The sequence below is a fragment of the Micromys minutus genome (assembly GCF_963924665.1).
Source record: "Micromys minutus genome assembly, chromosome: 2".
In the NCBI taxonomy this organism is placed as follows: Eukaryota; Metazoa; Chordata; class Mammalia; order Rodentia; family Muridae; genus Micromys; species Micromys minutus.
In genome coordinates, this window is record NC_137971.1 from 48,887,203 (window position 1) to 48,912,873 (window position 25,671).

The 25,671-nt window shown below is 48.0% G+C and overlaps 1 protein-coding gene and 1 pseudogene across 2 annotated transcripts in view; both read left to right on the forward strand.

The window, feature by feature from the left end:
- The first annotated feature begins 7,494 nt into the window (after positions 1–7,494).
- LOC308416421 (large ribosomal subunit protein uL16-like) lies at positions 7,495–8,065 on the forward strand (annotated as a pseudogene). The gene has a single exon. The product of its transcript is annotated as a large ribosomal subunit protein uL16-like (transcript).
- Positions 8,066–14,116: 6,051 nt separating this feature from the next.
- The window catches only part of DAGLA (diacylglycerol lipase alpha), a 54,836-nt gene continuing 43,281 nt past the window's right edge, over positions 14,117–25,671 (forward strand). Inside the window, exon 1 of the mRNA XM_080910829.1 lies at positions 14,117–14,233. The gene's annotated coding sequence lies outside the window, so the exon portion shown is untranslated. The remainder of the gene's footprint in view (positions 14,234–25,671) is intronic.

The following is a 25,671-nucleotide window of genomic DNA, read 5'->3' on the forward strand; positions in this document are numbered from 1 at the left end:
TCAGCCTTCAGCTTTGGTCCTAGGCCAGCCTGTACCATGCTGTGCAGCCTGAGGTGCTTGTCCCTCTTTGTGCCTCTGTTCACTTATCTGTACAATGTAGGGACTGATGTTCATGATTGTTAAGGGATCATCCACAGATTACACTACTATTAACTGATCCCCTACTTCAGTCACCAACCAAGTACCAGGGACAGAGCATGAACAGGGTAGGCCTGACCCTTGCTCCTGGAGTCAATCCAGTGCCTTAAAGACTGTTATCTGGAGAAGGCTAGAAAACTACAGACCTACCCCTCAGCCTAAAGACCGAAGACAGTCTGAAATCAGCTTGTTATCACGTGGGCATTACCCCAGAGCCTTCAAGTATGCTCCTGTTCCCCAAGTGCTCTAGGTCCTGTCTCAGATTAGTGCACCAGGAAACTCTAACTTTTGGGGATGTTGTTACCCCTATTTCCTGATGAACCTGAGGAGAGACATCAACTGTCCTTCTTGAGATCTGGCCGGAAGGGCAGATGACACTGTGGATAAATTTGCAAACAGGTGACCTAGCCAGAGGCTGGACAATGTGCAGAAGCCAAGGAGGAAGGACACCAAACAGGTCAAAGGTAGCTTGCTCTGTCCAGGGACAAGCATGGTAAAACTCTGGGCAGTGTAGGATCCTGGAAAGGTAGCAGAGATCAAACCCGCCCCAGGCTACATGTCAAACTCTACATCAACTCTGAGATGAAATAAAGATGCTTGTCTAATGGGAACTTCATCTGGATCACAAGTAATATGTTTATCTGAAATTTAAATACGTCTTTTTTTAAAGATTTATTTATTTATTTTTATGTGAATACATTGTCACTGTCTTCAGTCACACTAGAAGAGGGCTGAAGACATCATCGGATCCCATTACAGATGATTGTGAGCCACCATGTGGTTGTGGGGAATTGAACTCAGGACCTCTGGAAGAGCAGCCAGTGCTCTTAATCGCTGAGCCATCTCTCCAGCCCATTAAATGTCTTTTTTAAAGAGACAGAATTTTTTAAATATATATAATGTTAAATAACCTTGAGTTCCTGGTTTTCCTGTCTCCACTTTCCAATACTGGAATTACAGACCTGCATTACTGTCCTGTTTATGCAGTTGCTAAGCTGGTCACCCTGACCACCCAGTACATACACATTGGGATCAGAGACAAGAGTCCCAGTGTGAGTTCCAGCTCTGATTCCAACACGATGGCCTTAACTTACCACCCTGCCCTCCTACTTATAAAATCTTCCTCCCTAAGAGTCAAGTGGCTGTTTCCAAGTTAGTAAACAAGAGTCACAGATTCCTGGGTTGTACTAAGTGGTCTGTACAGAAACACTAGGTTCTCTCATAAAAAAAAAGATTACCATTTCCTCCTGAATTGAACCACACGATGGGGCTGTCTCTGTCTTTGTCTGTCTCTCTGTCTCTGTCTCTGTCTCTCTCTTTCTGTGTGTGTGTGTGTGGGGGGGTGCACACCCTCGAGTTGATGTAAAAAGACAACTTTCAAGAATCAGTTCTTGGGCAGGAGAACTGGGGTTAAGAGCACTGGCTGCTCTTCCAGAAGACCTGGGTTCAGTTTTTCAGCACCCACATGGCAGATCACAACTGTCTACAACTCCAGTTCCAGAGGATCTGACTCCTTCATACAGACATACATGCAGGCAAAAGACCAATGCAACAAACAAACAAACAAACAAACATATAAACAGTTCTTTCCTTCAGTCATGTAGATCCCAGCAACTAAATTCAGGCTTGGTGGGAAGTACCTTTACCCACTGAGCTATCCTACAGCTCATCTAGATGGTTTCAAAAGACTTCTTACCCTTGGATGATGAGAAGAAAAAGAAAAGCTGAGGCCACACCCTGAACTGTGAAGGCTTTCAGAATGTGCTTGCTAGTCCAATTTGTGTTGTGGCGCACACTTTTTACAAAAAGAAATTGGGTGGCCAAGTCATTTTCTTTGTGTATTTTTTTGTGTTCAGCACTGAGAATACTTGTTCCTAATAATGTAATTGAACTTTATTTCTCATAGTTCTAAATGAAAGAAATGCCAAGATCAAAGGCCATCAGATTCAAAGTCTGGTAGAGGCTGGCCTCTGATTTCAAGATGGTGTCTATTAGCCATCTTTCTCAGTCTTGTGACAAAGTACCTTACAAAACCCATTCGTGGAAGAATCTCATGGTTTCAGGGATATAGTCTGTTATGGCAGTGAGGCGTGGCAAAGGGAACACGAGACAATGGTCACAATTGCATCCACTGTCAGCAAACAGAGAGATGAAATCTAGTTTTAGCTATCTGTAAATATTAAAAAAAAATTGATCTGCCGCTACCGGTTCCGTGCACTCTCACCCTGTGAGTATCCCTGCAGAGCCGGGCGAGCCGCCCTCTCCCGGCTGTCTCCCTGTCAGCCGGCAAGTTTGCTCACGTTTCCCACAGCCTGGTGAAATCATGACTCAATAATCAATAAATTATCAATCAGATTTATATGTTACATTTTCAATGCACAACACATCCACACAATATGCTTACAACCTTTTGACAAATATATAAACCGCCCACCTAGATAAGGCAATGACCTATAGGAACCCTTAATAATCACATCTACCTATAGCCAATTAAGACCACCTGGAACTAGATCATTCGTCTCCGGCTCCATCTTGATTCTCCTCCTGTTTCTCCTCCCCATCTCTCCTTCCTGGACTTTTCCCCACCTACCTTTCCTTCTCATCCAGTGATAGGCTGGACCTGCCTTGCTACATAATGACATCATCCCACACCAGGGAGTGGGGTGTATTGCTGTGACAAGCCTGACCATCATATTTTGGAGGGATGTAGAAGACTTTGGGACTTTGGACTATAAAGTGATCAAATACTATAAGTGGGACTTAATGGGCCTTAATAAGAGCTTAGCAGGTTGTAGTACTGAGAACACTGTGGACCATCGGTGACTTGCTCATGATGTTGCAGAAGGAAATGAGCTTAGTAACGGTAAGAAATCATTCTTACGATATTTTTGCAAAGAATATGGCTGGACTTTTGGTTGTTGTTTGTTTTCTATCTTGCCTCGGAGTCTGCTTGAGGCTAAGTTGAAGAGGTTTGGACTAATTTTCATTGGCTGAGGTGATTCTAAGACAACCTAGTGTTGGCTGTGTCGTGTGGTAATTAGGGATGACTCTTATGCAGATCTACAACGAGAAAAAGCCTGCAGGGCGAAGAGGAATATAAAATGAACAGTAAACCTGAAACTTGTGAAAGGAAAAGATCTAAGGGATTTTCTCTTTCTAAAAAGCAACTACAATGGAAATCATACGGAAAGTAAATAAAGGAGGGGGTCAGAATCCAGCCAGCAAGCAGCGGAAATTGGCAGTGTGGGCCATGTGGTAGCTTCGGGGTCCTGAGGGATAAACAAAGGAAACAGTTATGGAATCTTCCTCTCAAGTTAAGAAAAGCCATGGAGGCTAGGCATGTGTCAGAGGAGTCCCTGCACTAAAGCCTTGAGAGGCCACTGTGTGAAGACATGATAGTAAAGCCTGGATTGTATTGCAGACTCAGGAATGTTGGAGGTGCCAGTGCCATGAAATACTGCCAAGGAGAGAACCAGCCCAAGAGAGAAAGGTGTATTGCACTAGGTAAACCTGGAAGGGCAGAGCCCTTCGGCATCAGAGATAGGGCTATAGGATTAGGAACTTGCCCTTCTTGTCCAATCTTGCTTTGGCCCAGTACTTCCTCACTATGCCCCATGTCCTCCCTTTTAGAATAGTAATGTATATTGTGCCATTGTACGCTGGAAGTGTTTGCTTCATTTTTTTAAAATTTTACAGATTGTCATAATTAAGAGGTCACCTTGAGTCTCAGAAGAGACTTTGGACTTTTATACTGTGTTGAGACTGTGAAAAACCATTGGAACTTTCAGAGTTGGACTAAATGTATTTTCACTATGATATGGCTACAAGCCTCTGTGAACCAGGGAGTGAAATGTGCTGTTTGAAGAATAGGCTCATGTATTTAAATACTTGAGCTCAAGTTGGTGGAACTGTTTGGGAAGTATTAGGAGGTGTTCTTTATAGTTTTGACATAACATACCATTCCTACTTAACTCTCTCTCTCTCTCTCTCTCTCTCTCTCTCTCTCTCTCTCTCTCTCTCGTTCTCTCTCTCTCCCTTCCTCCCTCCCTCCTTCTCTCCCTCTCTCTCCCTCTCTCTCTCTTTCTCTCTCTCTCTGCCTCATAGTTGCAATTTCAACATGTGAGCTTTCAGCTACTCCTTCAGTGTATGCCTGCCTACCTGCTGCTATGCTTCCCACCATATTGGTAATGAAATCTATGACTCTTAAGAACTGTGAACCCCAAATTAAATGTTTTCTCTTATAAGTTGTCTTGATCATGGTGTTTTGCCATAGCAATAAAAAAAGGAACCAAGACCAATAAATAATCAATAAAAAGCAATTTACCTTCTCCTTTCTGTTCAATTTGGGATCTCAGACCAAGTGTGCTTTCCTTCCTCAATTGTCCCCATCTAGAAACCCCCTCAGAGGCATACCTAATCATTTTGTCTCCTAAATGATTCTAAATCCTGCAGGTTGGACAAGATTAATCATCAAAGTGGCCTTTTCTGTGTGGCCTCACTTGGCAGAAGACACAGAGGCAATGACTTTGTGCTCTTTTGGAAGTGCTAAGCCCATGGCATAATCACTTCCCAAAGGCCCCGCATCTTTTTCCCCTCAACATACTTATACTAGTTATTTGGAAATTTCATACAAACTACCCCATTATACTTGCTTCCCATTCCTCCCAGGACTATCCTCTCTCCCTTGCATGCCCCCCAAAAGACCAAGTCAAATTTGTGCTGCCCATATACTCACTGGACAGGGTCAAACTCAGTGACCAACCCTCCCAAAGTCCTTCTACATCCTTCCCCTAATGACAACAACTGTCTCTATCATATTTTCAAAGGACTCTCTTCAATATCTTCCTGTCTGGACTGCTTCTTTTGGGAGGTGTGGGGGGTGGAGAGGTTGTCACAGAGGCCTTCAATATCTCTCATTCTCAGCTATGAGCCTGCAGTCATAGACACCACTACAGAAAGAAGCTTCCTTGCCCATAGCAACCAGGAGAAGCATGAAGCATGAATCTCAACATGGTTGCCAGAGGCATGGACCACAGATATCAAGGTGAATTCCAGCGGCAGCATGGCCCACTGAAGTCTCTTAAAAATACTCAGTCCAGAAGATAAGTTATTCTTCATGGCAGATACCTTGCTGTTGTTCAGAGTCAGACAGTGTGTAAGGGGCAGGACCCTCAAGAGTTTCCAAGCTGCTGTTCACCACCTTGCCCTCTGTGCCGGCTTCTCCGCTGGTCCCTCAGGCATGCCCATTGTGTTTACAGCCCATGGGCAGTGTCCTGAGCTATCCTTCCCTCAGCAGAGCAATGACTCCCTGGGCCTGCAGGCTGAATGATAACACAAGCCCACTGGGCTGCTACAGGGCGAGGCCACCTGGCAGATGGAGCCTCCCAGCAGCCCAAGAACCAACCCTCCTTGGCAACATTTTCCTTTGTCCACAGCAGCCACATACTTATACCTGTCACTCCTCCATCTCTTAGGCCTGACATCTTAACAGCATCATCATGGAGGTTGAAGTTTAGCATAGACATTTTAGTGGAATGTAAACATTTAAAGCATAGCAGATCTATATTTATACAAGTTCTGAAGGAAAAAAACAACATTGTTATATATCAGCAGGAGAGTACGCTAGCAAGTTATATAAATGCATCTAATGAAAATTGAGTAGCAATGAGAAAGAATAAATGGCGTCTACGGGGACCCAGAAAAATGGTTCAGTCATGCTGTACAAACCTGAGTATCCCAGTTTGGATCTCCACATAAAATCCAAGTACAAATGGTTATGTGGTTGATCATCTACATAAAAAGCCAATGATGGGGGAGTGAACCTATACTTCCAGTGTTGAGGAGGCAGAGACTAGCAGATCTCTGGAGCTCAGTGGCTAATTAGGCCAGGTCAAATGGGTAAGTACTGAGTTCAGTGGAAGGCACCATCTCAAAAGTAAGTGCACCTTTAACCTCGGGACTCAGGAGACAGAAGCAGGCAGAGCTCTGTGAGTTTGAGACCAGCCTTGTCTGTATACTGAGGTCCAGGCCAACCAAGACTGCACAGTGAGACCCTGTCTAAAATTTTTTTTAAAGTAATAGTGGGAGACTTCTTCTTCTTGTTGTTGTTCTTCTTGTTCTTGTTCTTCTTGTTCTTGTTCTTCTTGTTCTTGTTCTTCTTCTTCTTGTTCTTCTTCTTCTTCTTCTTCTTCTTGTTCTTGTTCTTGTTCTTGTTCTTGTTCTTGTTCTTCTTCTTCTTGTTCTTGTTCTTCTTCTTCTTCTTCTTCTTCTTCTTCTTCTTCTTCTTCTTCTTCTTCTTCTTCTTCTTCTTCTTCTTCTTCTTCTTCTTCTTCTTCTTCTTCTTCTTCTAGAAGAGGGCATATGGTTCCATTACAAATGGTTGTGAGCCACCATGTGGTTTCTGGGATTGGAACTCAGGACCTCTGTAAGAGCAGTCAGTGCTCTTAACCACTGAGACATTTCTCCAGCCCTATTTTTTTTTAAAAATGTGGGGAGGAGATTGAGGAAGGCATCTGACTTTGGTGTTTGGCCTTTACACGCAAAACTCCCATATACATACAAACACAAAACTATTGATCTATGTGAAAACCAAATTTATGGTTGTATTACATAGACATAAAATAAGAAAAATTAAACAGATATGGAAGTATACTGTAATAGGGTTCTCTAAAGGAGCAAGACTTATAGAATATGTGTGTATATTATATACATGTATATAATATACACAGAGAGTGGGGTAGAGAGAGAAAGATACAGAGAGAAGATTTATTAGAATGCCGTCCAGGCTGTGGTTTAGCTAGTCTACTGGTGACTGTCCAAGAACCCAGTAGTTTCTCAGTCCACAAGACTGGATGTCTCAGATGGGCTTCAGTATATGTCAGAATCCCAAAGAAGTAAGCTCTAACTCTAATGTAGGAATGGACTTGCTAAAAAGAACAAGAGCAATCAGGCAAAAGAAGCAAGCTTCCTTCTTTCACATACTTTATATAGGCTGTCACCAGAAGGTGTAGTCCAGATTAAAGGTCGATCTTCCCACACAAAAGCTCAGAAATAAAGATGTATCTTTCCACTTCAAATAAAGATGTATCTTTCCCTATCTGAAGTGGAGGAGGTCTTACCACTTCCAATTATTTAGTTAAGAACAATCCCTCAAAACAAAACAAAAACCTTTGCTGAACAGTGGTGGCACAGACCTTCAGTGCCAGCACTCAGGAGGTGGAAACAGGTGAGTTTGGGGCCAGCCTGGTGGTCTACAAAGTGAGTTCCAGGACAACCAGGGCTACACAGAGAATCCCTTTCTCATAAAAGCAAAACACACTTTCTTTCTGGCCTTCCACTGAAGATCCTATTATCCTCATGGGCCACTGCCCCACTAGGTGTTACTACTCTTGTAAGAAGAAGCCATATCCAAAGTTTCTCTCACCTAGGCATCCCTGATGCCAAGATCCTCATCTTTGACTTGGGACAGAAGAAGGCAAAAGTTGATGAATTCCACTTTGTGGCCATGTGGGACAGATGAATATGAACAACTTTCTTCTGAAGCCCTGGAGGCTGCCTGTAGTTATGCCAACAAATACATGGTAAAGAATCCTGGGAAGGATGGCTCTCATGTTTGAATGAGGCTCCCATTTTTATGTCACCTGAATCAACAAGATGTTGTCTTGTGCTGGGGCTGACAGGTATGTGTGGTGCCTTTGGAAAATCCCAGGGGACAGTGGCCAGGGTTCACATTGGTCAGGTCATCATGTACATTAGAACCAAGCTGTAGAATATGGAACACATGATTGAGGCTCGTTGTAGAGCCAAGTTCAAGTTCTTTGAGATGATCTGCATCTTGAAATGTGGCTTCATCAAGTTTAATGTAGATAAATGTGAAGATATGGTCACTGAGAAGCAGCTCATTCCTGATGGCTGTGGGGTCAAATAATATCCCCAGTTGAGGTCTCCTAGTTCCTGCATTCCCAAGGACTTCCATAGTTTTCTCTTGTACCCTACCAAACCATGTTCGTGAATAAATCTCACATCCAGTGCCAAAAAAAGAAAAGAGAAAAAAAGAGAAAAGGAAAAGAAAAAGACAAATAGAAAACAAATAAGAAATCTCTCACAGGTGTGCCCATCCATTTGGGTTTTGGTTAATTCCAGATGTACCAAGTTGACAACCAAGAATAGCCATCAAAAATACATCCTCTCTGATTACATTGGTAGGAAGTTTATTGACAGACAATCTATAGGACAGAAGTTCAAATAACGGATACTTCTAGGGAGGCAGATGCTGACTGTGAAGGACATAAGGAACTGGAATGCTCTGCATCTTCCCTTGGTTGTGGTAGAAGGTAAGTGCATACACAGAAATCCATCAGGGTGCAGCCTTTCTACGCTCCAGTCATATCCAAAGGGGAAAATGGAGTCTATGTTTTTTTTAGACCAATGAAAACCGCAGCTGGGGTTTAAGCAGTGACTTGACATAATTTGATGTTCATTTATAAAAGGTCATTCAGCTGCGTGGAAATGGGTGAGAGGCGAGAGTCACCGCAGTTGCCCTGAGACAGCCAAAGGCTCCCTGTTGGGAGATACTGATAAAAAGAGGCAGGAATGGAGTTTTCAAGGATCTTTAGAGGAGAGTTGGAGAGATGGTTTGGTGGGTAAGGGTGCTTACCACTAAGCCCAATGACTTGAGTTCAGTTTTTGGAACTCACATAATGGAAGGTTAGACCAATGATCACAAGCTGTCCTTTAATCCCCACATATGCATTGTGGAATGTATGCATGGTCACATGTGCACACACAAACACGCACACACATACACCTTAAAGCAATTTTTTTTAAAAAAATTGGAAGGAAAAATGAAGAAGAGATTACTTAAGAGGTAGGTAGATGGATAGGTGATAGTGCCAAAGTTAATGGGTAGAAGGAAGAATAGATGGGAGAATGGATAGGTGGGTGGATAGAAAGAAGGACAGATAAATGGATGAGTGGATGGATTGATGCAGAGGTGTGTGGAAGGAAAAAAAGAAGGAATGATAGATGGATGAGTGTGTGGGTGGGTTTGTAAAAGCAAAGAAGGTTGGATAGGATTGTGCATGTGTGGGTGGGTGGGGTGAACTGACACATTGGGTAGATGGCAGATGAATAAATGTGTAGGTGAGTGGAACTATTAGTGGGTAAACAGGTAGATGGAAGGACACCCTCAAGTAGCCAGGCTCTCTATGCTGGCTTTTGGTGTCCAGAGAGTACAGATGAATCATTCCAGTCAGTGAGCACACTGACTTTCTCCTGAGACATCTGTGTTTACACTTCTGTCATTCCCTAGTGCCCCAAGGAAAAAAATACTAGCTACTACAATGCCCACCAAGGAGCAGACACTTACAAATAGGCTGCCTTAATGAGATGAGAGGATCTCCCTGTCCTCTGGGCATTTGGGGGAATGTTCTGGAGATGCCCAAGTGAACAGGGGTGAAGCTAGAGTAGAGAAACTTCCTAAACCTTCCCTTGAGAGGCATAAGGTTGCTTTGTCTCCCCTTTCATTCCTAGCAGTAAAACATTGTCAGAATGGCCCTCCTCCTGCGTGTTAACTATTGCCAGCCTTACTAAGACACTCTCATATAGCTGTTGAGCAGCTATTGGTAAACTAACTTAGTTTAGATCAAAGATGTTGGTTTGTGGGTCCTTCCTGGTGGGAAGGAAGAACTCATCCCTTAGGATGATGGCTGATCTTCCAGCCCTTCCAGTGCCAACTAAGTCATGTGGCCCAGGCTCCTCCTCCAGCCAGTTGGCCCCTATGGTCTACTTCTGTTATTTCATAGGGAGGACAAAGGTTTAGCAGTGCAGGGACAGCAAACTGTTTGCAGAGGCAGGAAGGTCTGAAATCCTAATTGGAGCCGCCTAAGATGACCCAGATATGATGCTGGCTCCAGGTGTCCCATACTCCAATTCACACACATTTCCTAGACTTTGCAACTGGCTAATCTCTCTCCCTATGGGAGTCTGACAGCTCAGCCTCCAGAGCTTTGCTCTCTCTTCCCCAGGCTGGTGGAGTTTGTGCTATTTGGATAAACAACATTCCCCTCTTGGGATACCAGCTGTAGACTTATTTACCTGGTGGCAACCAAGCAATTTCTTCCCATCTACCCCAATCTGAGGTGCTGGGACACAAGGGGAGCTGGCACTTTGTAATACTCAGGGGTGGTCTGAGTTCTCACACCAGCTACAAGGATCCAGGGCTGGGTACCACAAAGTCACCATGCCCCAGGCTTGTGATTTCATCTAGTAATTTAATACCTTACCTCCAAGTGAAGAAGTAATTGTGGTATTTCCTCCTGCCCCCAGTCAAGAACAGATGACACTTTATACTTTTCAACACTGTATGTTTTGAATTCTCCCAAGCCTTTGCAGAAGTCAGGAGTGTCTTGGTGACACTTTCTCGCTTAGGCTGTGTGTATGTGTGCTGTGTGGGGAGTTGTCATTGTCGTTGTTGTTGGTGGTGGTGGAGGTGGTGTGCGTGTGTGTGTGTGTGTGTGTGTAGGTGTGTGTGTAGGTGTGTGTGTGTGTGTGTGTGTGTGTGTGTGTGTGTGTGGTGGATGAGATCATCCAGTCCAGGTCTCCAAGGGGCAATACAGTTTTTAAAAAAGAAAAACCCAAACCACAGGGGTGGTGTCCAGCTCAGGAATTTTGCAGTCACTGGCTAAAGCATCCCTGTCTACAGCTGCTGTGAGCGTCTGGGGCAGGGTGCAGTGGTACCAGCTGTTGGAGACAAATTACACTATGAAATTCAGCCGTGAGTCACATTCCAGCACAGGGGAAATGTGCAAAAGTTATACGCCGTCTTCGGGGGGTGCCAAAAAAAATCATCTTGGTTTTGTCTTGCAAGATGTTCAGCTTGCAGAATGTGGGGCAGACGGAGGAGGGGGTGGGGAGGACACAAAGGGGAGAAGATACGTCTCCAGCAGACTTTGCCTGTCACACACCCTCCATCGCTTCTAATAACAACACCCAGCATTTAATCATCTCCTTTGTGGAAACAGGAGATGTCACACTCATTAATTAGTTAATCCGCACAGCCCCCTGTGAGGAGGAGCCATGTTATTATCCCCACTGGGACCCAGAGGGAAACTGAGGCCAGAGTAAAGATTTGGCACAGAGCTTAGGGAGCACAGCTAGGCAGCCGAACCAAAACCAGTCTACAACTTGCCATTGGTTCTGGTGCCTCATTTTTGTCCTCCTCAGCTTGTCCATTCACAACCCTGCTGACTGTCTCCAGTGATGCTAAGCTGAGTCAGGCCAGAAGGTACTCTGAGTAAAAGCTAAGCATGGCATTGGAATCACAGCAGAACAGACCCCAGAGCGTATGTGTTCAGAGCCAGTCGCCCTTCACGGCTAGTCCTTGCCAAGGGTCTCAGAAGTAGGAATAGAAGGACTGGGCAGATGGCTCATTTGGCAAAGTACTTAGTAAGCAAGTGGACTTGAGTTTAGACTCCTAGCACCCATGTGAAAAGCTGGATGTAAGCTGGGCATGGCGGTGCATGTCTTTAATCTCAGCACTCAGGAAGCAGAGGCAGGAAGATTTTTGTTACTTCAATGCCAACTTCTACATAGTAAGTTTCAGGACAGCCGGGCCTAAATAGAGAGGACCTGTCTGGAAATGGCCCAGTGTCAGGGAGACAGAGACAGGAGGACCCCTAGTGCTCACTAGCCAACCAGTCTAGCCAATCAGTGAGTTGGATAGTCCTGGTCCAGTGAGAGACAGTGTCTTAAAGAACAAAGTAGATAAGGTGGACGGTAACAGAGAGGGAGAGAGAGAAACTCCAGAGACCTTATGCATTGTTACTGAAGGCAGGGTTAAAACTCAGGTCAGCCTGCTAGCCAAATGAGATGTGGACAGAAAGCTAAGAGGAATAAGGGGTCAGAGGAAGTAAGTCATGGATTCCTTCCAGAAGTTCAAAACCAGTTGCAAAAACAATGCCTTTAGCCTCTACCTGTGTTTCCTTGTTCCTCACTCACACTGATGAATTCTAAATAATTAACTAATACCTTTTGTCTGTTTTGGGTTTGGCGATTACACCCGGGATCTCATGTATGCTAAAAACCAGAACATTGAATGTTTAGTGTTTAATGGGAATGATCAAGATTAAAAACATTTTTTCTTACCTTTCTCTCTCTCCTTTCCCCTAGTTTCACAATGACAGTTTCCTGAACTTTCACATGCACCGAGATCCCCTGGGAGTTTTGTAATCGAGCTAAGGTCTTGGGTCTGAGGTTTGGAATTTCTACTAAGCTTCCCTATGGCTCGTCCATGTCACATACCCAGCTGGAAGAGTTCAAAGGTGATGTTAGTAGCAGTGAATAATCCTGGTGTGGAATGGCCTACTTGGGACTCACTGAAGCAACTGACCAAGAATAGGACATCACTTTGAAGATGCCCAGTAATATTAGCCTCCCACATTATAGGTTGTCAGACCGATTTGGTGAGAGTTGGATACATGGGAAGGAAGGTGGTGGTGATGGTGGTGGTGATTGTGTGTGGAAGGAACTTGTGTGGTTTCCTGTGTGCTAGACAGCTGAGGGGTAGACTATAGAAGGCTCTCTAGGGATGGCCACGCAGCCATGCTTCCTCCATTGGGAACTTCTGTGAATAAGGAAAAGGCTGATATTGCAGAGTACTTCCTGCCTGGCATGAGTTGGTTCACCATGGTTCACAGGACCAATATTATTCTTTTTTCCAGGAGTCTGGAACTTTGAAGCAAGAGATGTTATCTCTGTGTGGTTTGAATGAGTCTTGACAATCTAGAGATAAAGCCCCTGAACTGTAACCAAGGCCTCCCCTGATTTCTGTTATTTCCTGAGACATCAGGAGCTCCTTTTCATGAATTCCTCACGTGCCCATATTCGTTCCCTCCGTCCATTTTCTTCACCTAAGCCAGAGCTTATCTTTGCAACAACCACAGAGGACACCAAATAGCCATGAGAGGGGCTGAACTAACACAACAAAGAGAAGTCTGTTCTGGACTCAGGGTTTCACTTTCAGCCAGATGTCCACCTATGGCCTCCACGCCTAGAGAACAAGAATCAATCCTTCTGACTTCTCAGGGTGACGACTGGGCCCAGGAAACATCTTAGACGCTTTTCTGTGTTATTCTCCTTTTGACCTCTCATGTCTTTCTGCTGGACTTTTGAGACTTGGCTGGTTGCATCATCATGACCTCTAGATTCACTCTTACCCATGACCCTCCGTGCAGTTGTAGCTCTCAGCTTAGCCCCAGTTGCCTCCCTCAGCGACTTGATATCCTTCAAGGCAAGCCTGCACCCACCCACTGCCCACACTCAATCCAGCACACCAGCAGAGCTGTGCTGTGCCCCTGCTAAAACGCAGCCTTCAGGAAGGCGAGTTGAGCGACTTGCGCATGAATGGATGGGTGTGTGTGAAGGAGAACAGGAGGGGCGATTTGCTTCATTTATCAGAAAATCAAAATCAATCAAACTCCCCTTTGGCTGTCAGGCATTATGCTGGGTGTTGAGGAGGGTGAGGGTAGGGAAAGAGGGGAAGACATAGATAAAGATGTGTCCCAACTTCTCAAGACGGAGCTAGGTCCCCTGAAGGAGGTGGAACCCATCTCTCTCCTTTCCTCCCCCCCAAACGAACCAGTTCTCCGGTGATCCTACTTGCTATTTTTCATCTCCCACGCTAAACACTGTCACGCGGGACCTGAAGGAGGGGAACCCAAGCCGCCTTCGTGCTCCTGTTCACTGCCTGTGGTCCAACCTCTCTCGTCTACCCACGGAACCCCGGTGGAGGCCTCAGCCCCGCGCCCACCGCCCCCACGCCTGGGGGCTCCGGGGCTCCGCCACCTCGGGCCTGTGCGCCTCTCCCCTCCCTGGCACTAGGGGGCGCTGCCGCCCCACGGCCGTCGCCATGGTCACCGCTGGCGGCGGAGTGGGGTTTACGTAAAGGACGCAGCGTCCCCTGGGGGGCGGAGGCGGCCTTCGCGCCGGCGCCGGCGCCCTGCGGAAGCAACGTTAGTGAATAGGGGCCTTGGGGAGCCCAGGATGGAGGTGGCGGTCGCAGTGGCCGCGGCGGGCCGAGCCCTGCGGCGGGCCGGAGGTAAGGGGGCCGGGGCCGAGCCCCGGGCGCGGAAGCTCTGCGAGCAGCGTGGCGGGCTGGGCAATGTCCATTGCACGCGGTGGCCGGTCCGACAGGTCCGCGGGCAGAGGTGCGGCTGCCACGCGCGCCCGTGGCAGGTGTGAGGTCCGCGGAGCCCCGGGCCACCAGCGTGGGACTGGTGACACGCGTGGCACGGGTGTGGGCAACGTGGATACAGCACGGGCAGCGTGATTTTTCCTGGCGAGGGTGTCAGAAGACTCACCCCCGCCTTGGTGAAGCGGTGGCCGCCCAGGTGTGAGGAGGGTGCACCCTCTGTACAGGAGGGCGATGCACGCAGCTGGTGCGGGTGGGTGGCCAGATGGTGCTGGGCCATGTTGGTGCTATGGGCATGGGTGTGAGAAAGTGTTGCCATTGCTTGGATGTTGGCATGGGTCTGGCCTTGAGCTTGACATGGTTTGGAGTGATGGTCCTGGGGGCTTGAAGAATCAGTGTCCTGGGCATGACTAGTGGCTCCGGCCCAGCTGTGAGAAATGGCCTTAGTTTAGCGCAGTGCCCTGAAATGACTAGCACTGTGAGGGAAGACTGGTGGCCCTCAAACCCTGGTAGATAAGAGAGTAAATACCCACCTTTACAGGGAAATCTGTAGGGACAATGTCTCTGTTATGGGGCTCAGCTTTATTGCCTGTTGGTATGCTGGCCTAGGGGCAGAAGGTGGAAGAAGGTTGGTGCTCTTTATGATAGATGAGAATAAGAGACACCATGTGTTTACCATGAGGTTCTTGGTTGCTGTCCCAGGTAGAGTTCTGCCTAGTTAATGAACCTGTACCTGGCTCATGAGTCCTTCCCATTTTGGGGAAGATGGGAGGAATAGGTAGTTCTCACTGGTGGTCCCTGTTTGTGACTATATGAGACTCAGAAAGGTGCAGAGAAGTAGCCCAAGTCAGGGGGCCATGTGGCTCACCATCTATCTGTTGTCCCTAGGCCCTTCCTTTTTACTTGGTTAATGGAGATGCTACTGGGTTTCTGAGAGTCGTATCTTTTGGGATGCATAGAATATGGTTCTGTACCTACTGGGAGTGTTTGGGGATTGCATATGTCCTAACAAGTCTTCTGAGAAGCTTTGGGGAAGGTCCCTCCTCTCTCTCTGCCGCCTCCCTCTTCCCTTTCCCCTCTCCTCTCAGTGCCACATGATGTCCTACTTCACAGAGCATCAGTTTGCTGACTCCTAGAGATGTTGAAGAAGACTTCAGGATGTCATGAGTTTCTTAGGGGAAGGAATCGAAGTAGAAGCAAAGAAGGGGACGTACATGGGAAGGGTGTTTCTTTGCCAGCCTGGGTGCTTGGAGAAGACTCCCTCATTTGAGGGAACTGAGCTAAGTTCCCTAAAGCTGGCATGTTGTCCATTGTATTCAGAGCCTGATGACTTGAATTCCAGTCTTGGCTGTGTGACCTTGAGCAGGCATTGTTACCTTTAAGAGTCAGTTCACACAGTGGTCCCGGAGGTCCCAGAGAATAAAAGGAGAGTGCTCATGGGGGACTCTAAACATAGCAAGAGGCTATACAAAGGTCAGGGATTCTCATCAGGGAAAGAGACGTGAGGTGATCAGAAATGGAGGCATGGGATGTGACTGGGGAGGAAGGGAGCTATAGGTCGAGAGTTTGTCATGGGGAATTAGAGGCTCAGAGTATGCATGCTCCTGGTGGGGGGATGTGGGATCTGTTGACACTGTGAGTCAGCTACTGAGCTGGAACCAGGCCCTGGGTCTCCCGAGGACGGTTCTGGTTCTAGACTTGGCCATGGCAAGTGTGGAGTTCTGCAGGAGTGGCCCACACAGGAGGAAGCCCTTTGCTTGGGCTGCACACACACCTCATTATCTGGGAAGGTCTGGGAGGTGTCTGTGGCTGACAGATCTAGGGTATCTGCGTGGGAGGGAGACTTGGAAAGTGTATTTTCTCTTGAGAATTTCCCTTGGTTCTGAGAATGGGAGTGGGGAGCAGTCATGTCAGCATTCTGGAGACCATGGACTAAAGAAAATAAACTGGATCAGGGTGCTTACCAAATGGGCTCAGAGCAGGTGGTCCTGTGGGGAGGCTGAGGCTGTATGGTAGAGGGATGGGGGACAGTGAATGCCTTAGACACATGGAGGAGGAAAAGAGTCAATGAGCATCTTTAAGGGGGTGCTCCAAGGCTGGATAAATATGGTGAGAAGTTCCAAGGCATCTATCCTGATGTGATTCAACGTATGGCTGAACACCCTTTCCAGGTGGGGAAAGTGAGAGGTAAATTACTTCAGTTTTGGCTCTTTTTCTCTAGCATTCCTATGAGTGTCTGCCATGACCAACAACTCACTGCAAAAGCTTGTTCCCTAAGGTACAAAGTTTTCTGCCTCGTGCCCAGGCTGCAGTGTTGAACCATAGGTAAAAGGTGTGGTGAGCTGACTTTTCCATGCTGGGGGATCCACTCTGCCCTAATAGCTGCCTTACACATAGCCTGGTGTGGTGAGTGTTTTTTTTGGCAGTTCTCAGGTTGGCATGAGGGGTGTCCCTGGCTATCTGCATGCTTCCCACAGAACCTTTCTACCTCCCAGAAAGAAGTGCTTGGCACTTCAACTCCTGCCTGGAAAGCGCTCTGTCAAACAGATCCATTAAGGAGGAAGCCTTCAGTCTACTTATGGCCCCGGCCCCTCTGCTCATCCTCCACACCTCCGCCTGTGTGTTCTGATTTGTGCCTTATGGTTTGGGGCTCCAGGGCCCTTTCCAACCATCCCTTGCCATCTGCCTGGGATGCTGGGACTCTACACAGTCGAGCTGGGCAGCAGGTGGGGTACATGAGAAGATGCTGAGAGAAGGAGTTGTCCTCTGTTCCTGAAAGCAGGGCTGAGCTTTCTGTGGGATCCCCAGGGTTGGAGAATATTAGGGAGCCTAGCCATGGGGCCAGCTTAGTTGTAGATGCTGATTTTTGAGAACTCCATCAGAGGCTGGGTCTAGTGACAGACATTGAGGGCAAAGGCACTCGTTGGAGCTGAAGTTTTCAACTCCAGGCTTCAGTTTTACTCCCGTTTTCTTTCTCCATGTTTCTCTGAAAATTGCTGTACTCAGCTCCTGGCATCCTTTCCTTCCTTGGCCCCATAAGTCACAATGCCCAGCTTCTCTGCCTGAGGGATGCCAGGGAATCTAGCATTACTGACCAGAGGTTATTGATCAGAGGAGGGAGCACCAGGTGAGCCTGCTACAGCTAAAGGTGTGGCCTGCTTCCGAAAGGCACTCTGTCCTTGCCTTCTTTGCAGGTCAGAGTGGGGACTGCATTCATCACCTGTTGGGCAAGCGCTCCATCTGAGTTCAATTTCTCACCAGAATAGCATAACATTACACTCCAGCAGACTGGGCAACTAGCGCTTGGGGAAGCATCAATGAGTGTGTGGTCAGGGGAAGATAAATCTTTCAGAACCGCGGAATCCAGGACATCTGGGGATGTGGTTACCAGAGGCCAGGGCTGAAAAATGTTTATCTTGATTCTTTTTCCATGCTGATACCTCTTTGAGTTGGGGTGGATAGGGACGTATCTGCATGGGCATAGCTTTCCAAGACCCAGAGAACCAGTTTTCAGTAGGGACCGCTTTACTGCTTAGGGGCCCAGGAGAGATCATGCGGTGGGGACCAATGTAGCCAGGGGCAAAGGTGTGGTTTTCATGAGGTGCTTAGCAGGTTGTGGTTGGGGAAAGCAGGGCAGGGCTGTTTCCATCAAAGGGCTGTTCAGAAAGTACACATGTGTGGAGCCACGTGTGCCTGCAAGTGTGTCTGTGGGAAGTGAGGGCTGAGGGGGTGTGAGCGGCTGGTGGTGTGGGAATTTGTGGGTTTTGGTGTCTGGCTGGCCTGGTGTCAGTGGGTGTGTGGGGTGGGGCTTTGCAGCAGGAGGAAGAAGTAGGGCCCAATGAGCAGGAGAGCCTTCTAGATTGGGCAGGATGGAAGGGTGGGCTTCATGCTTTCTGCAATGGTGTCTGCTGAGAAGAGCCCTTCTGCTTTCGTGGTATTCTTTAGAAAGATTCTGGCTTTCAAAGGCCTATATGCACGAGACCAGGCAGTTCAGGAGGTGATTCATGTCTGCCTCCTACCTCTTCCTCCAACACCTGGAAGTCCAATGGGGACAGTCCAGATAGTATCATAGCCTGTGGATATTGTGTGTCTAGATGCTGAGGGCAGACATCTAGATTTCAGTACCAGTACTTTTCCACACCTCAGTTCCCTTATCTGTAAGACAGAGATAGCAAACCTCTTATAAGAATTTCACCCTATAAAGCCCATGAGTAGAGATCACAATGGGAGCCAGGGAGCATGTACCCAGTCAAAGTTCTTGCTCTCTCTCTCTCTAGTCTTATTCTGTTCCATCAAAAAGCATGACATCCTGATCTGAATAGAACCAGGGAGGGGTAACAGGTTCCAATATCTGATACAGAGATGGCAGGGCCACCCTGCCCTGGAGGTGTCGATCTCAGTAGCATCACCTCTAGGGATGCTTCTATTGGATACGGAGGAAGTTACTTCTTCAGTACCAGCTGTGGGTTGGAGTCAAAGAAGGTCATGAAGACAAGTTGGGTACACTAGAGCAGAAGGTGCAGATTCTGCCTTCAGGGGGTTCAAGTTTCCAGAATTGATGCTCCAAGAGGTTAAATGAGGGGAAGTAATTTGAATGCTGTGATTAAAGGAAACTTGAACAAGGTCTTGGCTCTTAACCCAGGCACTTTAGGACCAGTGAGAGGTTAGACCACAGCTAGGAATGCCAGCAGGGTGCACAAGACAGAGGAAACTAGAAGCAATGACCATTGTGATTGGAAGGGTAGGGAAGAGCTAGGTCTCTAAGACCATGAGGGTAGGGCCATGGGTTGGATTGCATCTATGTAGAAGATGGCCATCGCTGAATGCCATCACAGACGGCATAAGAATCTGGAGCCAGGGACTACTGCCCTGGAAAGACCTCTGGAGCAGGCACTAGGGCTGCTGATGGACAAGACACATAGAGGGCCCAGATTATAGCACTGGAGCAAGGTTAGTGGCAGCCCCGAGACGCTAAATAGAGATGCAGAACTTGATGGAATGTAGAGAGGAGGCAGAAGCCACAAACTCTGTGGGTTTGGTCTCTAGGTGATGGGTGTGAGAAGGGGCAGGAGGAGAACCTGCACAGGGCCTGGAGTCTCTTTCCCTTGAGACCTTCAGATGGTGGCTCCCAGCAGAGTGGCACCAGGCCAGAGTGTAATCTAGAGGCTATGAAGGATCCCCATGAGGGTGTTGACACTGTCCTCAAGGCCGCCCTTGTCTCTGAAACCACCGAGGGCTTCTGCTATTCCTAGCACTTATTTCTAGGCTTTTTTTTTTTTTTTTTTTTTTTTTTTTTTATAATTTTCTCACCAAATTACCCCGTGAAATTTTGCCTGCCTGAGTTCAGCCCAGGAGGTTACTATTCTGGGAAGTTTCATCAAAATCCTTTCAGCGTTGGAGAGTTCTCCAAGCTGGGGGCTGGGTCAGGGGAGAACAGAGCTTGTCTGCACTTGTGTTTTGGGGGGGGGGTGTTTCCAAGAAACATCCCCTCACCTGGAAACCTTCCTGGCCAAAGAGCTGCTGTGTCTCTTTAGGGCCTGAGGAGAGTGGCCTTGGCTACAGAGGCTGAGGTAGGACTCCCATACTAATTCATCCCCAGTAGGCTCTTGTCACGGTCTCTCGTGGAGCTATTTAATTAATTTATGATTGATGTTCCTGGACTCACTTGTGGTTAATTCATTATTGATGTTCCTTCATTATGTACCATTCACCCCGCACCTCCCCCTTCTCGTTGTCCTGGCAGACAGGCCACGTGAGGGGTGGGCTCCATGGACTGTAATTTTGTCCCTGAGGACATGACTCTATGCTTGACTTCCGTGAATCTCTTCATATCTGAGGTCTGGGAAGATACCAGTGTGTGCACGCAGAGGGATTTGCTACCAGTGTGTGCACGCAGAGGGATTTGCTGTGCCACACAGTAACAGTAAGGAGTTCAGTGTGGTGGTGCTCTGCTGGAGTCTCAGCACTCAGAAGGCAGAGGCAGGAGGATCATTGAAAAGTTGAGATCAGTCTGGTCTTCATGGCACGATTGATGATAGCTGGGGTTACTTAGATAAAACCTCCCTCAAATCAACCACAAGAGCAGTAACAACAGCAACAACAGCTTTCCTCTTGCAAGGATCTTGTTTATTCTTTGCAGCAGGTGTTCCTTTCACTCCTCCATTCTTCCCTCCCCCCCAACCCCCAAGCTCCATCTTACTGGAGGCTTGAAGAGGTTAAATCACCCGCTTAGGTCTACATAGGCAACCATGTGGGGAACTAGAGTTTGAACAGGTTGGATTCATTGTCATGTCCCAGGCCAGCCCTGCCTTTCTTCCATACTCCACACAAGCCTCTTCCTAGCTATCTAGACTGCCCTAAGAGTATGGATGGCTCTCTTTGCTCTACCTTGCTTCTTTGAAAGGGAGGAACTAGTGATGTAACATTTGCTGGGCAGAGATGCCAGCACCAGGCATCTGTCGGTTCCTTAGTTCATCTCATCCTCACCACTCCAGGGGCAGGTAGCATGAACCCTTTTTAAAGAGGATGTTTCAAAACTTACTAAAGGTCATTCAGTTTCCAGATTTAAGGGTGTTTAAGTCTCCTCCAGACCCTCACCCTACCTCTATCAGTCAAGTATGTTGTGTTTATCAAACAGCACATTCCCATGTCCTGCTTGGCCTGTATCAGGCCCTTCTTTCCCTGTGAGGACCAGGAGTGCCCATTTCCATAGGGTGGGTACTCTTGGAAGTGTGAAATATGCTGAGTTGGGCCTGGATTCTGTTCCTCTCTGCTGGGCATCTATGCATGAGTTATTTGTCAGTTCTGAGCTTCAGGTTTTCTGTTTGCTGGTCAGCAGTAAAGGTATTTATCCTGGCTGGCCCATATTGAAAGGTGATGCTGTGAGGAAAGGGGCTCAGGGAAGACAGTGTGCTAAACAAAGGTTAGGATTGCTTGTGCGGTTTGGCAGGCAAACCAAGAGTGCTTAAGGCTGGACACAGAAGCTCAGGATGAAGCATGTACTCACTCCCAAGCCATCCAGAAAGGCTGTGAGAGAGAATCCTGGGACCTGACAGCTGCTAGGAACTTCAGAACCCTAAGGTGCCAGGAAGGGGCAGGAGGTCCTGAAAAAGGTCACCCAGCCTTCCCTAGGCTTTCTGGTTAGCTGAGAAGTACCTGAGCCCTGGTTATATGAAATGCGAAGGGCTCTCCAGGATTGTGGGCCCTGCTTCCCCTGTTTCCAGTGCATTCTAACTAGGTCAATTCAGACTGGATTTTTGAGGAAGTGGGATAGTTTGCCAATTTACCTAGATCTCTTCTTCTTTTTTTTTAAGCTTTAAAAAAAGATTTATTTATTTATTATATATGAGTACACTGTAGCTGTCTTCAGACACACTAGAAGAGGGCATCAGATCTCATTACAGATGGTTGTGAGCCACCATGAGGGTGCTGGAATTTGAACTCAGGACCTCTGGAAGAGCAGTTAATTCTCTTAACTACTGAACCATCTCTCCAGTCCCTACTTAGATCTCTTCCACTCCAACCCCTAAAACATGCAGAAGTCTGAGAAAGAGGTGAGTCCTACGTCCCAGAAGCAGGGCACTGCCTGACTCTCCGTAGCAGGTTTCCCAGGGCGTCAGCTAGGAACCCTCTGCTTTCTCATCAGCTCTCCCCAGGGCCCATCAGCTCAGTGCCTGGCAGGGGCTTTCTCAGGAAGGCCACAGGGCTCTATACCGATCCTCCCAGAGCCCCAGAGCAGAGGACTGACTTGTGGGTGGGGGCAAGGCAGGCCTGGCACTGCTTGTTGGAAATCTGCGGCCAGGCTGCCTTTAGGTGACGGTTAGCTTCCCAAGTTTCCGCCTTCTGCAGGCTGGGATTACATCAGGCTCCCCTGGCACGCCCTGTAGCCTACTCCCACTTCTCACAGCTCTTTCACTGTCCTGGGACAACTGCCCTGCTGCAGTTTTTCTGCAAGCTACAGAATGGTTGGGCAGTCCTACGCTGGTAGCTGAGGGAACAACCCCAGCCTTTGCAGCCTCAGCTGCAGGGGCCTGGAACTCCCAGTACCCTGTCTGCTTCATGCTCTTCAGAGACTACCTGTCTCTAAGCACACCACCCATGCCTGCCACTGAGTTTCTACTTCTGGTTCATCTTCTCTGCTTTTAAATAACACAGATCTTCAGACATGGACTCTACCTAAAGACAGAGCTTCACTTTATTACACTGCTGCTTGGGTGGGTCACTTGAAAACTCTCTCTCCTCTCTCTCTCTCTCTCTCTCTCTCCCTCCCTCCCTCCCCCCTCCCTCCCTCCCCCCTCCCTCCCTCCCTCCTTCCTTCCCTTCCTTCCTCCCTCTCTTTCCCAAAGAGGGGGAAGGGCTCTGCTGGTATCAAATGACACCTCCTTAGGCGGTCCTGCCCAGAGATGATGGTGCCCAATGCTGGTTAAGTGTTCTCAATAACTCTCATGATCTTTTCTCACCATTGTTCTGGCAGCCAAAGCCAGTGCTAAAGCTAAACCCTCTCTTACCCAGTGCTGTGCTTCTTCTGAAACTAGGTGACCCCAGACCCTTCCTCAGTGTAGGCCAAGCCCGTTGGGCATCCCTCCCTGCCTACAGCTGGACCTCTTTTCCAAGCTGGCACTGTTTTGCTGGTCCCCTTTGGAGTCTCACTCTGCCCACAACCTAGCCTGCTCTGAAGCTGCCCTTCCCAGCCCCCAGCTCCTTTTGGTTCCTCTCCTATTTTGGTTTGCTTCCCTCTGGCACCCCTTCCATCCGGCTCTTGCCTTTGTTTAATGATCCTCTCCTGAGGACTTTGGGAAAGCCAGTTTCTCTGGAGCTCCTCTCCTGTAAGCAAGGTTTTGTGGCTCTTCTGGCCACCCTGGGGCTGTAGGATGATGGATGATGGGTCTGCCAACCAGATTGGGCTTCACAGCAGGGTCTGACCATGACAGCTTCTTCAGTGGCTGGACAATGAAGTGAGCCCAATTTATAGGTACTTCATGCCCTCTGAGGCTCGAAGTCCCAGGCAGAAGTCCCCTGATTATAAAGATGTGAAGGAGAAGGCCAGGAGAGCCCAGTGCACCTGGGAACACCAGCCACAGTTCCCTCTTGCTGAGTCAAGGAATTCTTCTCAAGGGTCCTTTCAGTTTTGGTCAGGCTGCTGATAAAAAGGTCACCATCAAACTGAGCTCCTACTATGCATTGGACTTTTATGTGGGGCTGGGACGCATAAGAGGAAAGTCACCAGATTCTTCCTGACTAATGGCTGACACATGACACATACTCCCTGGTATCCTTCCAGACCCAGTTTAAAGAACTCCAAGCTCAGGGTCTCGTTTAATGCAGAGTATTGGTAGCTTCTGTGTTGTAAGACACTATCCCGTTTTTACTCAAGACTGTCCCATGGCCCCAGGAGGAACGGTGAGGAGAATGTGGCACTTTAGCTTCCTTGGAATGTCCAGGAAATGTTAGAAGCCACATTTCTGCTGCCAGTCAGTGTAGCTCCTGCTCTCAGGGTGTTGATCCTGCTTGCTGCCCTCATCTCCCACTGGGGACTTTGTGAGCCCTTGGATTGCCATTCTCCTTTTGGATACCTCATTGCTGAGAAGACCAATCTCCTGCACTCCTTGGAAGCCCCAGGTCTGTTCCCCATGTGTAGGCTGAGTTGTCATTTGTAGCTGTTCAGCTTCCCAGCCCTGTCCTCCTCAGACCCCACACCTCCCTGGCCTTGGCAACGCCTTTCAGGCTCACACAGGACGGTTCCTCTCGCCCCGCATGCCCCCTGCCAGTGCTGTTGAGCTGTACCAGATTGTTCTCCTTGCTGCCTGCCTGCTATACTCTGCAGTTTAATAAACAGGCTAATGGAGGCTCCGGGCACCTCAGGAGCTGCCTTCTCTGTTTCTTGGTCCCTTTAGAGAGCTTGTCCCCTCCCTTCCCCAGGTGAACCCCATTCAGCAGGCTTCTGGGAGCAGTAACTAAGCTGGGCGCCCAGCCCACCACCTGCTCAGTACTTTATAAAAGTTTAACCTTAATGGTGTAATGAACTCCCATCATAAAGCAGCTGGAGCAGTGCATCCTGGGATGTATAAATTATAGGAGCCCTCTGAAGTTGTAATTGGAAATGGCAGCAACTGGAATGTTGAAAGGGGCCGGCCTCACTGGGCTGAGCACAGCTATTCTCCACTTCCTTTCAAAAGGCACACAGAACTGGGTCTGGCTGTGAAGAAAGAATGTCCTCAGACCAAACTGAGCTCCTGGTTCCTCCGCCCCAGATCCTACTTCCTGTCCCCAGCTGTGTCTGCAGAGACTGAATACTTTGGAGGCAGGACATCCAACCTGGCTCTGAGCTGCAGACTGCAGGCGCAGTGGCCAGGACGGAACAGGGCTCCAGACAGACAGTGGGAATCAGCTACAGCTCCACTGTCCAGGGAGGGCTGCAGAGCTGTTGATTTGACTTCCCTTCTGCTGTTGTGACCATGGCTTGTAACTGGGCCACGGCCTGATCTGTGAAGTAGATCTGGAAGTCCCTGGGGAGGGCTCTGGTGTGGAGCTCCTGCTGTGGCTTCTGGGTCCTTAACCCTATAGAATGGGCATGGCTGGATACAGGCTCTAGCTCAGGCCAGATGGACCCCATCTGTATTTCTAATAAGCTGAGATTTTAACCTCCAATGAGCTGAGACTGGTCCATGGACCGTACTTTGAGTGGAAAAGGCACAATATGTGGTCCTTAGTGAGTGTGATAATTGTCTAGACACTGCTGAGTTCTTACATAGGTACTTGCTTTGGTCAGCATTCTTGAATGTGGCCTCACTCTGGAACAGGCAACAGACTGATATGCAATACTGCCAACATCTGAGTTCTCTAAGATGCTACCCAGGATCTAGGAGTGGCCAGCACTGGATGTATAGTTTCTGCATGCTTAGATGGCAGCCCTGCTGTGGCCCACTCTCTAAGTGAGGGCTCCTCTTAACACATTCTTGGGCCCCACCTTCAACTCAGAGTCAGAATTGCTGGGTGAGGACACTGGGAATTTGCATTTATCAGTCAACTGCTATTTGCTTTGTCACGTCCCTGGAAATCACTACCTGAGAGCTGAACCACGGCTCCTCAAACTCAAGGGAGCAGAAAAGCTTCCCCTGTCAAAAAGACAGGCTCTAGCAGGGTCCTGTCCTCAAAGCCTGGAGCCCAAGGTATATTCCCTAGGCTTGCTTCAGAGGTTTTCTCACAGCAGGAAGAGGGAAACTGGGGACTGGGTAAATAATACACTGTAATTCTGTGCTAGGGAGAGGCTGTAGAGGTGAAAGCTGTTTGATAAGCAGGGTTCACTTTTTCCGGTTGCCTAAAGAGAAGTGGCAGAAACAGAGCAG